The 19,352-nt window shown below is 34.4% G+C and overlaps 1 long non-coding RNA gene across 1 annotated transcript; it reads right to left on the bottom strand.

Moving 5' to 3' along the window:
• Positions 1-6,854: 6,854 nt before the first annotated feature.
• Positions 6,855-8,217, bottom strand: LOC122295362. The gene is made up of 3 exons (XR_006237982.1): positions 7,306-8,217; positions 7,145-7,213; positions 6,855-7,048 (listed from the first exon to the last, which is right to left on the bottom strand). It is a non-coding gene; the product is annotated as an uncharacterized LOC122295362 (long non-coding RNA).
• Between the last annotated feature and the right edge of the window lie 11,135 nt (positions 8,218-19,352).

Here is a 19,352-nt window from a genome sequence, read left to right as displayed (position 1 = left end):
TGGGGATTTTGGGGGCGTCACATCCGATGGCTCTGAAAATTGGTGGGGATGATCTATGGTGGAAGGGGAAGAGAATGGTGGTGACGGTGCATCAAACGGTGGCCGGACGGCGGAGAACCGGCCGGTCAAAGGGGCAGCGACGGGATGGAGAGAAAAAGGGGCTGCTGCGTACGCGGGAGAGGAGGAAGAAGAAAGAAGAAGAAAAAAAAAAGAAAAAGAAAGAAAAAGAAGGAAAAGGAAAAAGAAAAAGGAAAAAGAGAAAAGAAAAAGAAAAGATGAGGGAAAAGAAATGAGGTCCAGTCCTCACTCCGGAAACCAAAACTGATCCGCCGAAAACGATTTTAAAAACCGTAAAACGACTAAATAAAATAAACACATCAAATAAATTAAAAACCAATTTAAAACACATTAATTCAAAATAAATAAACTAATATATTAATTAAATTAAAAACAACCCTTCAGTGAAAATACACGTAAAAGCGGGTCATCACATCCTCCCCCCCTTAAAACAAATTTCGTCCTCGAAATTTGCGAGATCAAACCTCAGCACCAAGCAGGATACCATAAACAACTCCGATTATACTTGAGAAAATCATACCATCATCCATTTCCACACAAGAATGAAGAACGCGCTTCCCAAAAATACTCCTATAAGCAACTCCATCATATTCGCACAATTCTGTTTGGGTGATTGTGGACCGATTAACGAAGAGTGCTCATTTTCTGCCTGTTAATAACACCGACTCTTTGGGTAAGTTAACCCGTTTGTATGTCAAGGAGATAGTGCGGCTACACGGCATACCAAAGAGTATAGTGTCGGATCGGGACCCGAGGTTCACATCGCAGTTCTGGAAGAGTTTACAGGCAGCTTTGGGTACTAAATTGAAGTTCAGTACTGCCTATCACCCGCAGACAGACGGCCAGTCAGAACGCACCATTCAGACTTTGGAAGACATGCTGCGAGCGTGTGTCATGGAATTCCAAGGGAGTTGGGAAAATCATTTGCCGCTCATTGAGTTTGCCTACAATAACAGCTTCCATGCGACCATTCAGATGGCTCCCTACGAAGCTCTTTATGGGAGAAAGTGCAGGTCGCCCTTGTGTTGGGATGAAGTTGGGGAGAGTAGGGTGATTGGACCCGAAATAATTCAAGAGATGCAAAGCCAAGTCCGGATCATCAGAGATAAAATGGCGGCAGCTCAGAGTCGCCAGAAAAGCTACGCTGATACCAGGAGGAGAGAATTGTCATTTGAAGTTGGTGATTGGGTTTATCTTAAAGTCTCTCCCATGAGAGGTGTCAAGCGTTTTGGTAAAAAGAAGAAGCTAGATCCAAGGTATGTCGGCCCTTTTCAGATTCTGGAGAGAGTAGGGTCCGTCGCCTACAGAGTTGCTTTGCCAGATTATTTTGGGGATGTTCATGATGTCTTCCACGTATCATCCCTGAAGAAAAGCTTTGGACAACAAGAGCCACGCTTCGTCGACCCAGCAAGTATTCAGTTGCAACCGGATCTCACTTATGAAGTTGTTCCGTCGCAGATTTTGGATTGGAAGGAGCAACAATTGAGGTCCAAGACGATACCGTTGGTTAAAGTGGCTTGGGGAGATCCGTTAGCACAAGACTTCTCTTGGGAGCGAGTGGCAGACATGAGAGAGCAGTATCCATATTTGTTTGAATGATGAAGGTATGTATTTTTTTAATCTTGGTCTCAGTTGGTTCATGTGCGTTTGTGTGGCTTGGTTTAAGTTGGTGGTGATCTTGCAATTTCGAGGACGAAATTGTTTTTAAGGAGGGGAGGATGTGATGACCCGTTTTTGAGTGTAATTTCGCTAAAATAATTGTTTTTATTTTAATTAATATATTAGCTATTTATTTTAATTTATTTGCGTTTTTAATGTTGGTTTTTAAATTAATTTATTTTATTTGGTGTTGTGTTTTATTTAGTTGTTTTGTGTTTTTTTTTTAATCTTTTTGGCGGGTTAGTTTTGCTTTCCGGAATGAGGTTTGGACCTCATCTTTTCCCTACATCTTTTCCCTTTTTCCTCTCTTTTTTCTTTTTCTTTTTCCTTTTTTTCTTTCTTCTTCTTTCTTTTTTTTCTTTTCTTTTTTTTTTTTTTTTTTTTTTTTTTTTTTTCTTTTCCCTCCCTTTCTCTCTCCCCGATCGGCTCCCCCCCCGTGCTCTCTCTCTCTTCCCTCCCTCTCCCGTGTCGTCTCTCTCTCTCCTCCGGCCCAGCGCCGTCCGGCCACCTCCCGACCTCCCACCGGTCCCATTTTCTTCCCCTCCCTCCGGTGCACCTCCCCACCGAAAACCACCCCCAACCGGTCGGCCATTTGGCCGGAAAAAGCTTCCAAAGGGCGCACGGATTTCACTCCGATCCGCCGCCGTCGCTCCACCTCCGGCCACCATTTCTTCACCACTTCATCACCGACCTCTTGCCGTCCTAACCCACCCATTTCCGGCCTCCATCGACCACCGGAGCAGCTCCCACGAGCTTGTTTTCCGATTTGCCATTTTCGGCCATTTCCGGCCATTCCGCCGCCACCCACGGCCGTCCGTCGCTTCCATTAGCTTCACAACCACCTCTAGACCATTCCCTATCAATCTCGTGTCCTAGTTTGTCCCCGTTCAAAAGTGGGTTTTTCGGACCCACGGCCACAGTGAATTTTCACTGTGACGTTGCTGTTTTTCCGCCGTTAGCAACGCCGCGAGCTTTCTAAAAATACCGTATAGCGCTGTAAGTATTTTCCAAACCCTATTTTCAGATTTTAATATATATTGCTCATTCAATTGTTTTATTTATTTATTTAATTGTTTGTTGTTGGTTGTTGATTCCGGACTGAGTCCGAGGAGTTTCGGGGGTCGGATGGATTGAGGACGGAGTGTTTGTTTGGTTGGTTGTTATTGGTTGTTTCGATTGGGCCGTGTGGTGTGCGTTGCATTTTATTTGTGTGCGTTGCATATCGCGTGCATGTGCATCATGTTTATCGGCGTTTTGGCGTTTGGGTGCGTGTGTCTCACGAGCCCAAGCCGTGATGGGTTATTATCACGGTGGAGCTCCTCTGGTCACTCGGGAGCGGTCAATACTGAGTGACATCCCCTGAGTAGTCGTCTGGGCGCTGACGAGTTCGGTACTAGAGGATGGGTCTGGCCCGGTACGTGCTGAGCACGAGTCCAGGCATCGCTCTATTCACCGATTCTGAGGCCCTGCGCGATGACGGAGTAGTATTAGAGGATGGGTCTGGCCCGGTACGTGCTGAGCACGAGTCCAGGCATCGCTCTACTCACTGACTCCGGGAGCGGAAATTAGAGGATGGGTCTGGCCCGGTACGTGCTGAGCACGAGTCCAGGCATCGCTCTATTCACCGATCCCGTGGCCCTTCGCTGGCGAGGGCTAGAGGATGGCCCGGCCCGGTACGTGCATGGCACGAGTCTGGGCATCGCTCGTTTAGGTGTCGCACGCGTAGCCGTTCTCTACGGCGTGGCACTGAGCCAGGGTGTGCGGATGATCCCTAGGGGAGATCATGGTGCATACGGAGCGGGTTGTGGTATGGTTTTTCAGTTATGATCCTTTTTCTGGGAAAAATGGTGGTTTGGGCCATTATCTGGGATAATGGCGAGGTGTGGCTTTATGGAGGTTGGTGGGCCTTTTGGGTTTTGGCGTGCGTGTTAAAATATATGTGTAGCGGGGCGTGTGTTTGTTTGATCTTGTTTTCTTGTTGTTTGGGTTGTATGTATTTTCATCTGGTAGTGTTTGGGTCATACTTACCTGCGGAACCATTCTTGGTTTCCGTAGCTTTTGGTGCAGAGATCGAGGAAGAGGAGGAGGAGGCTGAGCCCGAGGATGCGGCTCCGCCGGGTTGCTGATGCTGTGCTTTTTATCTGTTTTCAAACTTGTATTTGTGTTTCTTGTAATATTTTATTTAAGTATGTTTTAAACAGTTTGTATTACATTAAGAAAAAAAAATTCTGGTACTTAAATATTGGCTTGCTTCTCGCTGCGTTTGTCTTGTGCACTTTGTCGCTCTTGCACACACTTGGCACACGTCGTTAGGGTGGTGGTCCGGGTTGTCACCATCCGGACGTCTCGATTTCCCCGTGTTCGGGCGTGGGGATTTGGGGGCGTCACACTCATGGTTTGGCCAAGCACGCTCTGTCACATCTAGATGAATGTATTTTGCTGGGGGATTGTCCCCCTTGTATTCAAAACTTGTTTCAATGAATGAAAGTTACATCTTCCTTTCAAAAAAAAAAAAAAACAGCCAATATTACATGTTGATCAACAAATCAAATTCCTAGAATTTTTCTTTATTTCTTTACAATTTTTTTCCCCAATGGCACACCATGCCACTCATTTTAGTCAAATCAAATCCTCCACGCTGCCACTTACACATTTAACACACCAGTAATTAAAAAATGTCGTCTATTTACCTATTAAACATAAAAACTAATTTTAAAGATATTTATATTTGTTTTTTTTTAATATTTATAATAAATAATATATTACATACCATGAATTAGATAACATAACAAATGTAACGACATTATATTAGCAATTCTATATAACTTCAAAAATATATTAGCAGTTCTAGTTGTAAGCGTGCAAATCTTAAGTAATTTTAAAAAAAATATATGTAAATTTATGACTCACATAAAAAATTATTTTTATAATAGTAAAATATACTTTTTTTTTTTTTTTTAAATGAGCATATGAGAAATATTATATGGATATTATTTAGCATTATCTATATAAGTTTTTTGTCAAAATTTTATTAAAAATAAATTTAAAGAGACCAACAAGAATATCCTTACATTTGTTATGTTATCTAAGTCATGGTATTATTTATTATAAATATTAAAAAAATAAAGAAATATAAATATCTTTAATATAAGTTTTTATGTTTAGTAGGTAAATAGACAATTTTCTTAATTACTGGTGTGTTTAATGTGTAAGTGGCAGCGTGGAGGATTTGATTTGACTAAAATGAGTGGCATGGTGTGCCATTGGAAAAACAAATTGTAAAGTAATAGAGAAAAACTCTAAGAATTCGACTTATTGATCAACATGTAATAGGGGCCGTTGATTTTTGTAACAAGAGATGTGCTGTTATTTTTGTAGAAGACGCAAGCCGAATCCATATTTGAGCGGTACCGTCGGGCGGCACGGCAGCATTTCCCTTATGGCATATGATCCTTGGACTAGGATGAAACCCAACAATTGAGGTCGTGGCAATTGGGTAAATGAGAAAAGCTACTGGCCTGTCGTCTACAAAACTCAATTTTACAGCAGACCAATAATCAAGTGCCACATAGGCACTTCATGAAAATCACTTGTACACCTGCATACACCCAATAGGCACTTCACTTCACATAGACACACTTCCCCTCCCACCCCATTCACTTCACGTAAACACACTCCCCCCCCCCCCCAAAATCTCCTCTGCTATTGAGACCTCCTTTCTCTCCCAATACAATTCCTCCTCCCACCACGATGGCGACGACGACATTCATAGGTATTTCTTCTGCACTTCATTCTCTAGATTTAAGATTTTATTCTCTCATATTTTCTGGTTTTCTTCTTCTCTAGATTTTATTCTCTAGGTTTAGGGTTTTTTTTTTCCTTCTTAGAAGTAATTTCTGATTGGTTGCTTAGAGGATAGGTTTTTCCTGTTTTTTATTCCCAGTTGAAATAATGGCCACTGTTTGCCCAAGAACTCATGAATTTCCCATATATTTGCTGAAAATATATGTGCTCCTCCATTGTCCAAGAAATTTGTTAGCTTGAAAGATATGTTGGCCCCAAATATTAGTTCTATGAATATGTGGATAAAGAAATTGCAATGACACCTTGATGAATTGATTTGAGTTCTATGAATATGTTACAGGTAAAATCATCAATAACTTTTCATTTTAGGTTGCTGATTTCATTTTAGAATAACTTGCAAATATGTTGGATAGGCCCCTGTACTGATCTGTTATTTCCTTCCAATTGTATATTGCATTTATGGCATACCATCAGGTTGTGGAGTCTTTTTTCTGCAGGAATATGCAAGACCAAGAATGAAGACTTCGGTGCTCCATGGAGCTTTCATATATCACAAGATCAATAGTTATAGGGCTGAATGTTAGAAGGCATTTTGAATGTAAGAAGGCAGTTTGAACTATTAGCATTAAATAAGCTGACTTGGTTTTTGTAACAGTTATATGGCTGATTTTGTAAGAAAGCTGATTTTTGTAAGGATGCAAAAATATTGTATAATTAAATGTGGTTGCACTTCTAAACCATATCGTTGATGTCATGTAATGGCAATGTGTATGTGTATTCCAGAAGCATGTAGGCTATTTAAATCAGGTTCTCTTTGTTGGGTTTGAAACACAGCTTTTGAAAGGGCTATAGCCGGATTTCTTTTCATTTGGGAGTGATTGAAACTAAGTTAATCTAAATGCATGTTGTACCAGGCTTCAATCTTCACATTCAGGTCTGAGACTCTGAAATAGGTTACTTCAAGAACTGTCAAATAGGTTATTTTTAAATCCATTTAGCATTTGTATTAAAGATGGGTCAACCCATTATTTTAACTTCATATAAACCAAAGTACTTGTAGAGGAGAAGCTACCCAAACCAGGCAAACCAACCTTGAAGCAATTCAAAGACCAAAATGGAAATAACCCAGACACCTGAAATAATAATATACAAGGTGCCAAGATTCCGAACACACGAAGACAATGCAAAAAGCAGTGATTAATTGATCCTTCCATGGTGTTTGCAAATTCAACACCAGTATAAATAGCGTGCATCCTTCTATCATATGTCATCAATAAATAAAAACTAATGACAACTAGCTGCTATGGGAGAAATTCTTATCAAGCCACTTTTTAAGTGTGCACAAAATAATATGGCTACAAAAAGTCATCCTATTAGGAAACAACAAACTCCTATTAAATTTCACTCCATCGACTGCCCAATAATTAATTATATATCTTCTGAAAAATGAAAATTCCATGATGCTCCATACTCTTCATCTTGTGACATTGTTGGGAATTGCATGTTCCTAGAAACCAATAAAAAATTTTAGAAAAGGATGAGGATAGGTGACCAAATCAAACATTTAAATATAACATAAATAAGATAAGATTAGTATTCATACATATCAAATGTTGTTGAAATAGTGGCCGGGTGTGGAGGTAATGTAGTTGAACGTGGTTCACCCATACCACTATAAATAAAAAAAAATAGTTCATCAAGTTAAAAGCTTCACACAAGGAACATACGACATAATTATAAATATAATGAAATCATTGCAAGTACCTCTGTGTTGGACATTTCGTTCTAACATGCCCTTCTTGTTTACAAATGCTGCATCATCGCTTCTTTGTTGGCACATTTTCCTTTGGATTCTTTTGTCGTAAAGTTTTGGGCCTACCTTTAGATACAATGATTGGGGGATCTTGCAATGAAAAGTTTGAGATTGTTTGGCTCTGGATCTCACGTCCCTCCGTGTTACCACCACCACCATTATCATCACTCATCAAGAGAAGCTCTTGATGAATAGTCTCTACTCCCCGTGAAACATGCTCATATTTGTTCATAGATAGTGACCCCATCTCAGCAATTATATAAAACTGTCTCATCAAACGGTGTTTCTTATCAAAGGCAGTTGGGATTGTCTCCAATGGACCTTCAAACGGTGATGCAAAGATGTTTCTTGAAAAGAGTAAGGCTCAAAATATCATTCCAAAATTCAAAATACTGCTTGAGGCAAGATTCTGTAATGCAGAGATGTTTCTTGAATAGAATAAGAAGGTCCTCTTCTAGACCTATCTTTCTCATCAATAAAATTATTGTTTACCAATTAAAAAAAAAGGCTTGGTCTATACCTCGTTCTATAGAACTGATGAACTAATATTTGGGGCCAACATATCTTTCAAGCTAACAAATTTCTTGGACAATGGAGGAGCACATATATTTTCAGCAAATATATGGGAAATTCATGAGTTCTTGGGCAAACAAGGGCCTTTATTCAACTGGGAATAAAAAATAGGAAAAACATTTCCTCTATGCAAACAATCGGAAATTGCTTCTAAAAAGGGGAAAAAATTTTAAAAAACAAAAACCTATCCTCTTAGTAACCAATCAAAAATTATACTAAGACGAACCCAAACCCAGAATATGGACAGTTCTGAAAATTTTTGTAATCTCACAACATGCACAAAACAACCAACCCCCCATAAGGAAACATTTACGTACGCCGATTACAAAACAGATTATTTCATATAAACCTAGAGAATAAAATCTAGAGAAGAAGAAAACCAGAAAATATGAGAAAATAAAATCTTAAATCTAGAAAATAAAATACAGAATAAATACTTATGAATGTCGTCGTCGTGGGAGGAGGAACTGTATTGGGAGAGAAAGTGGATGTACTTCAGTCTCAATAACAGAGGAGATAGGGGGGAAAGGTGCCTACGTGAAGTGCCTATTGGGAGAGAAAGGGGATGTACTTCGTCTCAATAGCAGAGGAGGTGGGTGGGGGGGGGGAGGGGGGGGAGTACGTGAAGTGAATGGGGTGGGTGGGGGGGAAGTGTGTCTACGTGAAGTGAAGTGCCTATTGGGTGTATGCAGGTGTATAAGTGATTTTCATGAAGTGCCTACATGGCACATGATTATTGGTCTGCTGTAAAAATGAGTTTTGTAGACGACCGGCCCGTAGCTTTTCTCTTGGGTAAATATCAGAAAACCGTGACGCATTGGGGGAAGTAAGATTTGGCACTTTAAACGTTGAGAAGGTCAAGAACTGCAGTACAAGGAAAAAGCTATACTACAGTCACACTTTTCAAGACACAATTCAAACCGAAGCCATGTCTGCGCAGAAGATTGGTTAAACAGAGAATTAAAAGTTCGATTAGAGAAATTGAAAATGGTAGACAAATAATTTCCATAATTATTTTATACATTACCTAATAAAAATGGTAGAAAAAATTATTGAATAATTACTTTATAACCTGTCATTTTCCTTATATTATTTTTATTTTTATTCAATTACTTACTGAAATAAATAAGTTTATAAGGAATATATTTGTGTATTTTATATCATTATTTTCAGTTGATATAATCATGTTTTATATGCATATGTGCATGTATCTCAATTTGGTCAACATGCACCTATGGGACAGGTAGTTTGAAAAAGAAAAAAGTGTAAATATATAAAATTACATAACAGTTTGGAATGAGAGAAAGAGTCCTTTTCAACCTACTATGATGATTCTCATTCTCAACCTACTATGATGATTCAGACCTCGATTGGTGTTGCTTGGAGCCCACGACAATGTTCAGATGCAGTTGTACAGTGTTGATGCATACATCCATAGCGGTTAATGGAAAACAAGTGGAGAAAAAATAAAGAGAAAGGTACACACGGATTTACATAATTCGGTACACTGCCTATGTTCACAAGTATTTAAGGATGAAAAATCTATTATAATATGCTTATTTACAATTTCTCATAGCCTCTCATTGCTTACTGTACAATAGAAATATTGAATATATTTGATAGAGAAAACCCCTTCTCTGGAGCTCCCCTTCAAGAAGTTGAAGAAATTGAAGAAGAAGTCGAAGTCCCCAAGTTGTGAGGAACGTCGGCTTTGCATGTTTGACATCTTCATTCTCTTTCTACATTTCTCCTTCCCTTCATGTCCTTTCCTTCTAACACCTTAACTCCCTTGTGCCATCTCTGTCCCTCTCCCACTTTCTTTTTTTGTCTCCTAGTGGTGGCTTTTAGGGCTAGCCTGGACCCCTGGTCTTGAGCCTATATATTGTGTCCTTTACAAAAAAAGATACAATGACGAATACACAAGAGGATCAGCTCAACGTGTTCTTAGTTTCTCACATTATACGAATTGAGGATGGTATGCCTATCCTGCAGGTGTTCTAACTACTTTCTTTTCAATTGCGTGGGCTTTATGGTAGAGGAGGAATAAAGATGATTGCTGAGAAGGTGTATCTAGAACCTACACAGGTGATTGATTATGCTTTTTCTCTGCAACAAATTCATAAGGATTTGGTGATGGTGAAGGCTGCTCAACCACGGAATTTGTCTTGCTGGAAGCCTCCACCCAGAGGTTATCTCAAACTTATGTGGATGGAGCAATGTTTTTTGGTCTCCATAAGGCTGTGTGGAAGCAATTTTAAGAGATGAGCATTCGTTTCATTCATTTTAAAATATCGTTAGTATGAAACTTAAGAATTTAACTAGATGAGAGTACCAAAATATGTGTAGCAAAATACAAAAAAGTAAATAAATCGTAAGTAACTACTAACCTTGCAATGCATAGTTGAGTTGATTGAAATATATAAAGATATCGCCTTTCGTTCTGCTATCCAAAGCTTTTACGATTAAATTGCCTCAACGCCTTGAAAAAATAACATCTATTAATATAAAAAACTTGTTATAGGATAATATCTATAAATCCTAATATAATAAATAATATAAAAAAGTGCTTCTTTTGTAAGTGAAACAATTAAATTTAATGTTTCAGATTAATTGATAATATAAATCTCATTAAAGCTTCAATCATTTGAATTATTGTAAAAAATTTAAAGAATAAAAATAGTTAACTATGGTAAAAAAATTTGAAATGAACTAGAATAAACTACTAAGTTAAATTTGTCCGGGACGGAGGATATACCTTAAATAGTAATAGTGGAGAAGAGATGATAACATGAGACGGCAAAAGAAGCAAATGAAGAAGACAGAGAAACCAAAAAGCCTCGACTATTTGTCTGAAACTTAAAAAAAAACAAAAAAATTAGTCATGTTTACCCGAAAAAGTGAACCAAAAAAATATAACAATAACTCAAATATTTTTAAGATCATTACCTTTACTCCAATTTCCTCTTCTTCAAACTCAATCACGCATCCATATGTATATGTGTACGTGTGTATATGCACATGTATTTATATATGTATGTTTGTGTCTGTGTGTGTATGTGTATGTTTGTGCGTGTATGAATGTATGTATATGTTCATCTGTGTATGTGTGTGTATGCATATATGTATGGATGTATGCATGTGTGTGTGTAAGTATGTATGCATAGATGTATGTATATATGTTGTATGTATGTATGTAAGTGTATGTGTGTGTGTGAGCGTGTTTGTATGTATATGTGTATGTTTGTGTTTATGTATTTGTGTGTGTATCGTTTATGGAATACGAAAGTCTAAGAGAGTGATTAATTTACTAACCTTGGATGAGTCATTCATTCCGCAGCAATCGTCTTTCTGTTGTAATTGACATTCGTTTCATTCATTTTAAAATATCGTTAGTATGAAACTTAATAATTGAATTAGATGAGAGTACCAAAATATGTGTAGCAAAATAGAAAAAAGTAAATAAATCATAAGTAACTACTCACCCTGCAATGCATAGTTGAGTTGATTGAAATATATAAAGATATCGCCTTTCGTTCTGCTATCCAAAGCTTTTGCGATTAAATTGCCTCAACGCCTTGAAAAAATAACGTCTATTAATATAAAAAACTTGTTATAGGATAATATCTATAAATTCTAATATAATAAACAATATAAAAAAGTGCTTCTTTTGTAAGTGAGACAATTAAATTTAATGTTTCAGATTAATTGATAATATAAATCTCATTAAAGTTTCAATCATTTGAATTATTGTAAAAAATTTAAAGAATAAGAATAGTTAACTATGGTAAAAAAATTTGAAATGAACTAGAATAAACTACTAAGTTAAATTTGTCCAGGACGGAGGATATACCTTAAATAGTGCAGAAGAGATGATAACATGAGACGGCAAAAGAAGCAAATGAAGAAGACAGAGAAACCAAAAAGCCTCGACTATTTGTCTGAAACTTAAGAAAAATAAAAAAATAAGTCATGTTTTCCAGAAAAAGTGAACCAAAAAAATATAACAATAACTCAAATATTTTAAAGATCATTACCTTTACTCCAATTTCCTCTTCTTCAAACTCAATGACGCATCCACATGTATACGTGCATGGGTGTAAATGCACATGTATTTATATATGTATGTTTGTGTCTTTGTGTGTATGTGTATATTTGTGCGTGTATGAATGTATGTATATGTTCATCTGTGTATGTGTGTGTATGCATATTTGTATGGATGTATGTATGCATGTATGTATGTATGTATGTATGTATGTATGTATGTATGTATGTACAGATGTATGTATATATGTTGTATGTATGTATGTATGTTTGTATGTAAGTGTATGTCCGTGTGCGCGCGTGTTTGTATGTATATGTGTATGTTTGTGTTTATGTATTTGTGTGTGTATCGTTTATGGAATACAAAAGCCTAAGAGAGTGATTAATTTACTAACCTTGGATGAGTCATTCATTCCGCAACAATCGTCTTTCTGTTATAAATGACATTCGTTTCATTCATTTTAAAATATCGTTAGTATGAAACTTATGAATTTAACTAGATGAGAGTACCAAAATATGTGTAGCAAAATACAAAAAAGTAAATAAATCGTAAGTAACTACTAACCTTGCAATGCATAGTTGAGTTGATTGAAATATATAAAGATATCGCCTTTCGTTCTGCTATCCAAAGCTTTTGCGATTAAATTGCCTCAACGCCTTGAAAAAATAACATCTATTAATATAAAAAACTTGTTATAAGATAATATCTATTCATTCTAATATAATAAACAATATAAAAAAGTGCTTCTTTTGTAAGTGAAACAATTAAATTTAATGTTTCAGATTAATTGATAATATAAATCTTATTAAAGCTTCAATCATTTGAATTATTGTAAAAAATTTAAAGAATCAAAATAGTTAACTACGGTAAAAAAATTTGAAATGAACTAGAATAAACTACTAAGTTAAATTTGTCCGGGACGGAGGATATACCTTAAATAGTAAAAGTGCAGAAGAGATGATAACATGAGACGGCAAAAGAAGCAATTGAAGAAGACATAGAAACCAAAAAGCCTCCACTATTTGTCTGAAACTTAAAGAAAACAAAAAAATAAGTCATGTTTACCAGAAAAAGTGAACCAAAAAAATATAACAATAACTCAAATATTTTTAAGATCGTTACCTTTACTCCAATTTCCTCTTCTTCAAACTCAATCACGCATCCATATGTATATGTGTACGTGTGAATATGCACATGTATTTATATATGTATGTTTGTGTCTGTGTGTGTATGTGTATGTTTGTGCGTATATAAATGTATGTATATGTTCATTTGCCTATGTGTGTGTATGCATATATGTATGGATGTATGTATGCATGTATGTATGGATGTATGTATGTACAGATATATGTATATATGTTGTATGTATGTATGTATGTAAGTGTATGTGTGTGTGCGCGCGTGTTTGTATGTATATGTGTATGTCTGTGTTTATGTATTTGTGTGTGTATCGTTTATGGAATACAAAAGTTTAAGAGAGTGATTAATTTACTAACCTTGGATGAGTCATTCATTCCGCAGCAATCGTCTTTCTGTTGTAAATGACATTCGTTTCATTCATTTAAAAATATCGTTAGTATGAAACTTAAGAATTGAATTAGATGGGAGTACAAAAATATGTGTAGCAAGATAGAACAAAGTAAAAAAATCGTAAGTAACTACTAACCTTGCGATGCAAAGTTCAGTTGATTGAAATATATATAGACACCGCCTTTCGTTCTGCTATCCAAAGCTTTTGCGATTAAATTGCATCAACGCCTTGAAAAAATAACATCTATTAATATAAAAAACTTGGTAATAAGATAATATCTATAAATTCTAATATAATAAACAATATAAAAAAGTGCTTCTTTTGTAAGTGAAACAATTAAATTTAATGTTTCAGATTAATTGATAATATAAATCTCATTAAAGCTTCAATCATTGCAATTATTGTAAAAAATTTAAAGAATCAAAATAGTTAACTACGGTAAAAAAATTTGAAATGAACTAGAATAAACTCATAAGTTAAATTTGACCGGGACGGAGGATATACCTTAAATAGTAATAGTGCAGAAGAGATGATAACATGAGACGGCAAAAGAAGCAAATGAAGAAGACAGAGAAACCAAAAAGCCTCGACTATTTGTCTGAAACTTAAAAAAAACAAAAAAATAAGTCATGTTTTCCAGAAAAAGTGAACCAAAAAAATATAACAATAACTCAAATATTTTTAAGATCATTACCTTTACTCCAATTTCCTCTTCTTCAAACTCAATGACGCATCCATATGTATACGTGCATGGGTCTAAATGCACATGTATTTATATATGTATGTTTGTGTCTTTGTGTGTATGTGTATGTTTGTGCGTGTATGAATGTATGTATATGTTCATCTGTGTATGTGTGTGTATGCATATATGTATGGATGTATGTATGCATGTATGTATGTATGTATGTATGTACAGATGTATGTATATATGTTGTATGTATGTATGTATGTATGTATGTAAGTGTATGTCTGTGTGCGCACGTGTTTGTATGTATATGTGTATGTTTGTGTTTATGTATTTGTGTGTGTATCGTTTATGGAATACAAAAGCCTAAGAGAGTGATTAATTTACTAACCTTGGATGAGTCATTCATTCCGCAACAATCGTCTTTCTGTTATAAATGACATTCGTTTCATTCATTTTAAAATATCGTTAGTATGAAACTTAAGAATTTAACTAAATGAGAGTACCAAAATATGTGTAGCAAAATACAAAAAAGTAAATAAATCATAAGTAACTACTAACCTTGCAATGCATAGTTGAGTTGATTGAAATATATAAAGATATCGCCTTTCGTTCTGCTATCCAAAGTTTTTGCGATTAAATTGCCTCAACGCCTTGAAAAAATAACATCTATTAATATAAAAAACTTGGTAATAAGATAATATCTATAAATTCTAATATAATAAACAATATAAAAAAGTGCTTCTTTTGTAAGTGAAACAATTAAATTTAATGTTTCAGATTAATTGATAATATAAATCTCATTAAAGCTTCAATCATTGGAATTGTTGTAAAAAATTTAAAGAATCAAAATAGTTAACTACGGTAAAAAAATTTGAAATGAACTAGAATAAAGTCATAAGTTAAATTTGACCGGGACGGAGGATATACCTTAAATAGTAAGAGTGCAGAAGAGATGATAACATGAGACGACAAAAGAAGCAAATGAAGAAGACAGAGAAACCAAAAAGCCTCGACTATTTGTCTGAAACTTAAAAAAAACAAAAAAATAAGTCATGTTTTCCAGAAAAAGTGAACCAAAAAAATATAACAATAACTCAAATATTTTTAAGATCATTACCTTTACTCCAATTTCCTCTTCTTCAAACTCAATGACGCATCCATATGTATACGTGCATGGGTGTAAATGCACATGTATTTATATATGTATGTTTGTGTCTTTGTGTGTATGTGTATGTTTGTGCGTGTATGAATGTATGTATATGTTCATCTGTGTATGTGTGTGTATGCATATATGTATGGATGTATGTATGCATGTATGTATGTATGTATGTATGTATGTATGTACAGATGTATGTATATATGTTGTATGTATGTATGTATGTATGTATGTAAGTGTATGTCTGTGTGCGCACGTGTTTGTATGTATATGTGTATGTTTGTGTTTATGTATTTGTGTGTGTATCGTTTATGGAATACAAAAGCCTAAGAGAGTGATTAATTTACTAACCTTGGATGAGTCATTCATTCCGCAACAATCGTCTTTCTGTTATAAATGACATTCGTTTCATTCATTTTAAAATATCGTTAGTATGAAACTTAAGAATTTAACTAAATGAGAGTACCAAAATATGTGTAGCAAAATACAAAAAAGTAAATAAATCGTAAGTAACTACTAACCTTGCAATGCATAGTTGAGTTGATTGAAATATATAAAGATATCGCCTTTCGTTCTGCTATCCAAAGCTTTTGCGATTAAATTGCCTCAACGCCTTGAAAAAATAACATCTATTAATATAAAAAACTTGGTAATAAGATAATATCTATAAATTCTAATATAATAAACAATATAAAAAAGTGCTTCTTTTGTAAGTGAAACAATTAAATTTAATGTTTCAGATTAATTGATAATATAAATGTCATTAAAGCTTCAATCATTGGAATTGTTGTAAAAAATTTAAAGAATCAAAATAGTTAACTACGGTAAAAAAATTTGAAATGAACTAGAATAAAGTCATAAGTTAAATTTGACCGGGACGGAGGATATACCTTAAATAGTAAGAGTGCAGAAGAGATGATAACATGAGACGGCAAAAGAAGCAAATGAAGAAGACAGAGAAACCAAAAAGCCTCGACTATTTGTCTGAAACTTAAAAAAAACAAAAAAATAAGTCATGTTTTCCAAAAAAAGTGAACCAAAAAAATATAACAATAACTCAAATATTTTTAAGATCATTACCTTTACTCCAATTTCCTCTTCTTCAAACTCAATGACGCATCCATATGTATACGTGCATGGGTGTAAATGCACATGTATTTATATATGTATGTTTGTGTCTTTGTGTGTATGTGTATGTTTGTGCGTGTATGAATGTATGTATATGTTCATCTGTGTATGTGTGTGTATGCATATATGTATGGATGTATGTATGCATGTATGTATGTATGTATGTATGTATGTATGTACAGATGTATGTATATATGTTGTATGTATGTATGTATGTATGTATGTATGTAAGTGTATGTCTGTGTGCGCACGTGTTTGTATGTATATGTGTATGTTTGTGTTTATGTATTTGTGTGTGTATCGTTTATGGAATACAAAAGCCTAAGAGAGTGATTAATTTACTAACCTTGGATGAGTCATTCATTCCGCAACAATCGTCTTTCTGTTATAAATGACATTCGTTTCATTCATTTTAAAATATCGTTAGTATGAAACTTAAGAATTTAACTAAATGAGAGTACCAAAATATGTGTAGCAAAATACAAAAAAGTAAATAAATCGTAAGTAACTACTAACCTTGCAATGCATAGTTGAGTTGATTGAAATATATAAAGATATCGCCTTTCGTTCTGCTATCCAAAGCTTTTGCGATTAAATTGCCTCAACGCCTTGAAAAAATAACATCTATTAATATAAAAAACTTGGTAATAAGATAATATCTATAAATTCTAATATAATAAACAATATAAAAAAGTGCTTCTTTTGTAAGTGAAACAATTAAATTTAATGTTTCAGATTAATTGATAATATAAATGTCATTAAAGCTTCAATCATTGGAATTGTTGTAAAAAATTTAAAGAATCAAAATAGTTAACTACGGTAAAAAAATTTGAAATGAACTAGAATAAAGTCATAAGTTAAATTTGACCGGGACGGAGGATATACCTTAAATAGTAAGAGTGCAGAAGAGATGATAACATGAGACGGCAAAAGAAGCAAATGAAGAAGACAGAGAAACCAAAAAGCCTCGACTATTTGTCTGAAACTTAAAAAAAACAAAAAAATAAGTCATGTTTTCCAGAAAAAGTGAACCAAAAAAATATAACAATAACTCAAATATTTTTAAGATCATTACCTTTACTCCAATTTCCTCTTCTTCAAACTCAATGACGCATCCATATGTATACGTGCATGGGTGTAAATGCACATGTATTTATATATGTATGTTTGTGTCTTTGTGTGTATGTGTATGTTTGTGCGTGTATGAATGTATGTATATGTTCATCTGTGTATGTGTGTGTATGCATATATGTATGGATGTATGTATGCATGTATGTATGTATGTATGTATGTATGTATGTATGTACAGATGTATGTATATATGTTGTATGTATGTATGTATGTATGTATGTAAGTGTATGTCTGTGTGCGCACGTGTTTGTATGTATATGTGTATGTTTGTGTTTATGTATTTGTGTGTGTATCGTTTATGGAATACAAAAGCCTAAGAGAGTGATTAATTTACTAACCTTGGATGAGTCATTCATTCCGCAACAATCGTCTTTCTGTTATAAATGACATTCGTTTCATTCATTTTAAAATATCGTTAGTATGAAACTTAAGAATTTAACTAAATGAGAGTACCAAAATATGTGTAGCAAAATACAAAAAAGTAAATAAATCATAAGTAACTACTAACCTTGCAATGCATAGTTGAGTTGATTGAAATATATAAAGATATCGCCTTTCGTTCTGCTATCCAAAGTTTTTGCGATTAAATTGCCTCAACGCCTTGAAAAAATAACATCTATTAATATAAAAAACTTGGTAATAAGATAATATCTATAAATTCTAATATAATAAACAATATAAAAAAGTGCTTCTTTTGTAAGTGAAACAATTAAATTTAATGTTTCAGATTAATTGATAATATAAATCTCATTAAAGCTTCAATCATTGGAATTGTTGTAAAAAATTTAAAGAATCAAAATAGTTAACTACGGTAAAAAAATTTGAAATGAACTAGAATAAAGTCATAAGTTAAATTTGACCGGGACGGAGGATATACCTTAAATAGTAAGAGTGCAGAAGAGATGATAACATGAGACGACAAAAGAAGCAAATGAAGAAGACAGAGAAACCAAAAAGCCTCGACTATTTGTCTGAAACTTAAAAAAAACAAAAAAATAAGTCATGTTTTCCAGAAAAAGTGAACCAAAAAAATATAACAATAACTCAAATATTTTTAAGATCATTACCTTTACTCCAATTTCCTCTTCTTCAAACTCAATGACGCATCCATATGTATACGTGCATGGGTGTAAATGCACATGTATTTATATATGTATGTTTGTGTCTTTGTGTGTATGTGTATGTTTGTGCGTGTATGAATGTATGTATATGTTCATCTGTGTATGTGTGTGTATGCATATATGTATGGATGTATGTATGCATGTATGTATGTATGTATGTATGTATGTATGTACAGATGTATGTATATATGTTGTATGTATGTATGTATGTATGTATGTAAGTGTATGTCTGTGTGCGCACGTGTTTGTATGTATATGTGTATGTTTGTGTTTATGTATTTGTGTGTGTATCGTTTATGGAATACAAAAGCCTAAGAGAGTGATTAATTTACTAACCTTGGATGAGTCATTCATTCCGCAACAATCGTCTTTCTGTTATAAATGACATTCGTTTCATTCATTTTAAAATATCGTTAGTATGAAACTTAAGAATTTAACTAAATGAGAGTACCAAAATATGTGTAGCAAAATACAAAAAAGTAAATAAATCGTAAGTAACTACTAACCTTGCAATGCATAGTTGAGTTGATTGAAATATATAAAGATATCGCCTTTCGTTCTGCTATCCAAAGCTTTTGCGATTAAATTGCCTCAACGCCTTGAAAAAATAACATCTATTAATATAAAA

The sequence above is a fragment of the Carya illinoinensis genome, chromosome 15, assembly GCF_018687715.1.
Source record: "Carya illinoinensis cultivar Pawnee chromosome 15, C.illinoinensisPawnee_v1, whole genome shotgun sequence".
Classification (NCBI taxonomy): Eukaryota; Viridiplantae; Streptophyta; class Magnoliopsida; order Fagales; family Juglandaceae; genus Carya; species Carya illinoinensis.
This window is presented reverse-complemented; position numbering and strand designations above follow the sequence as displayed.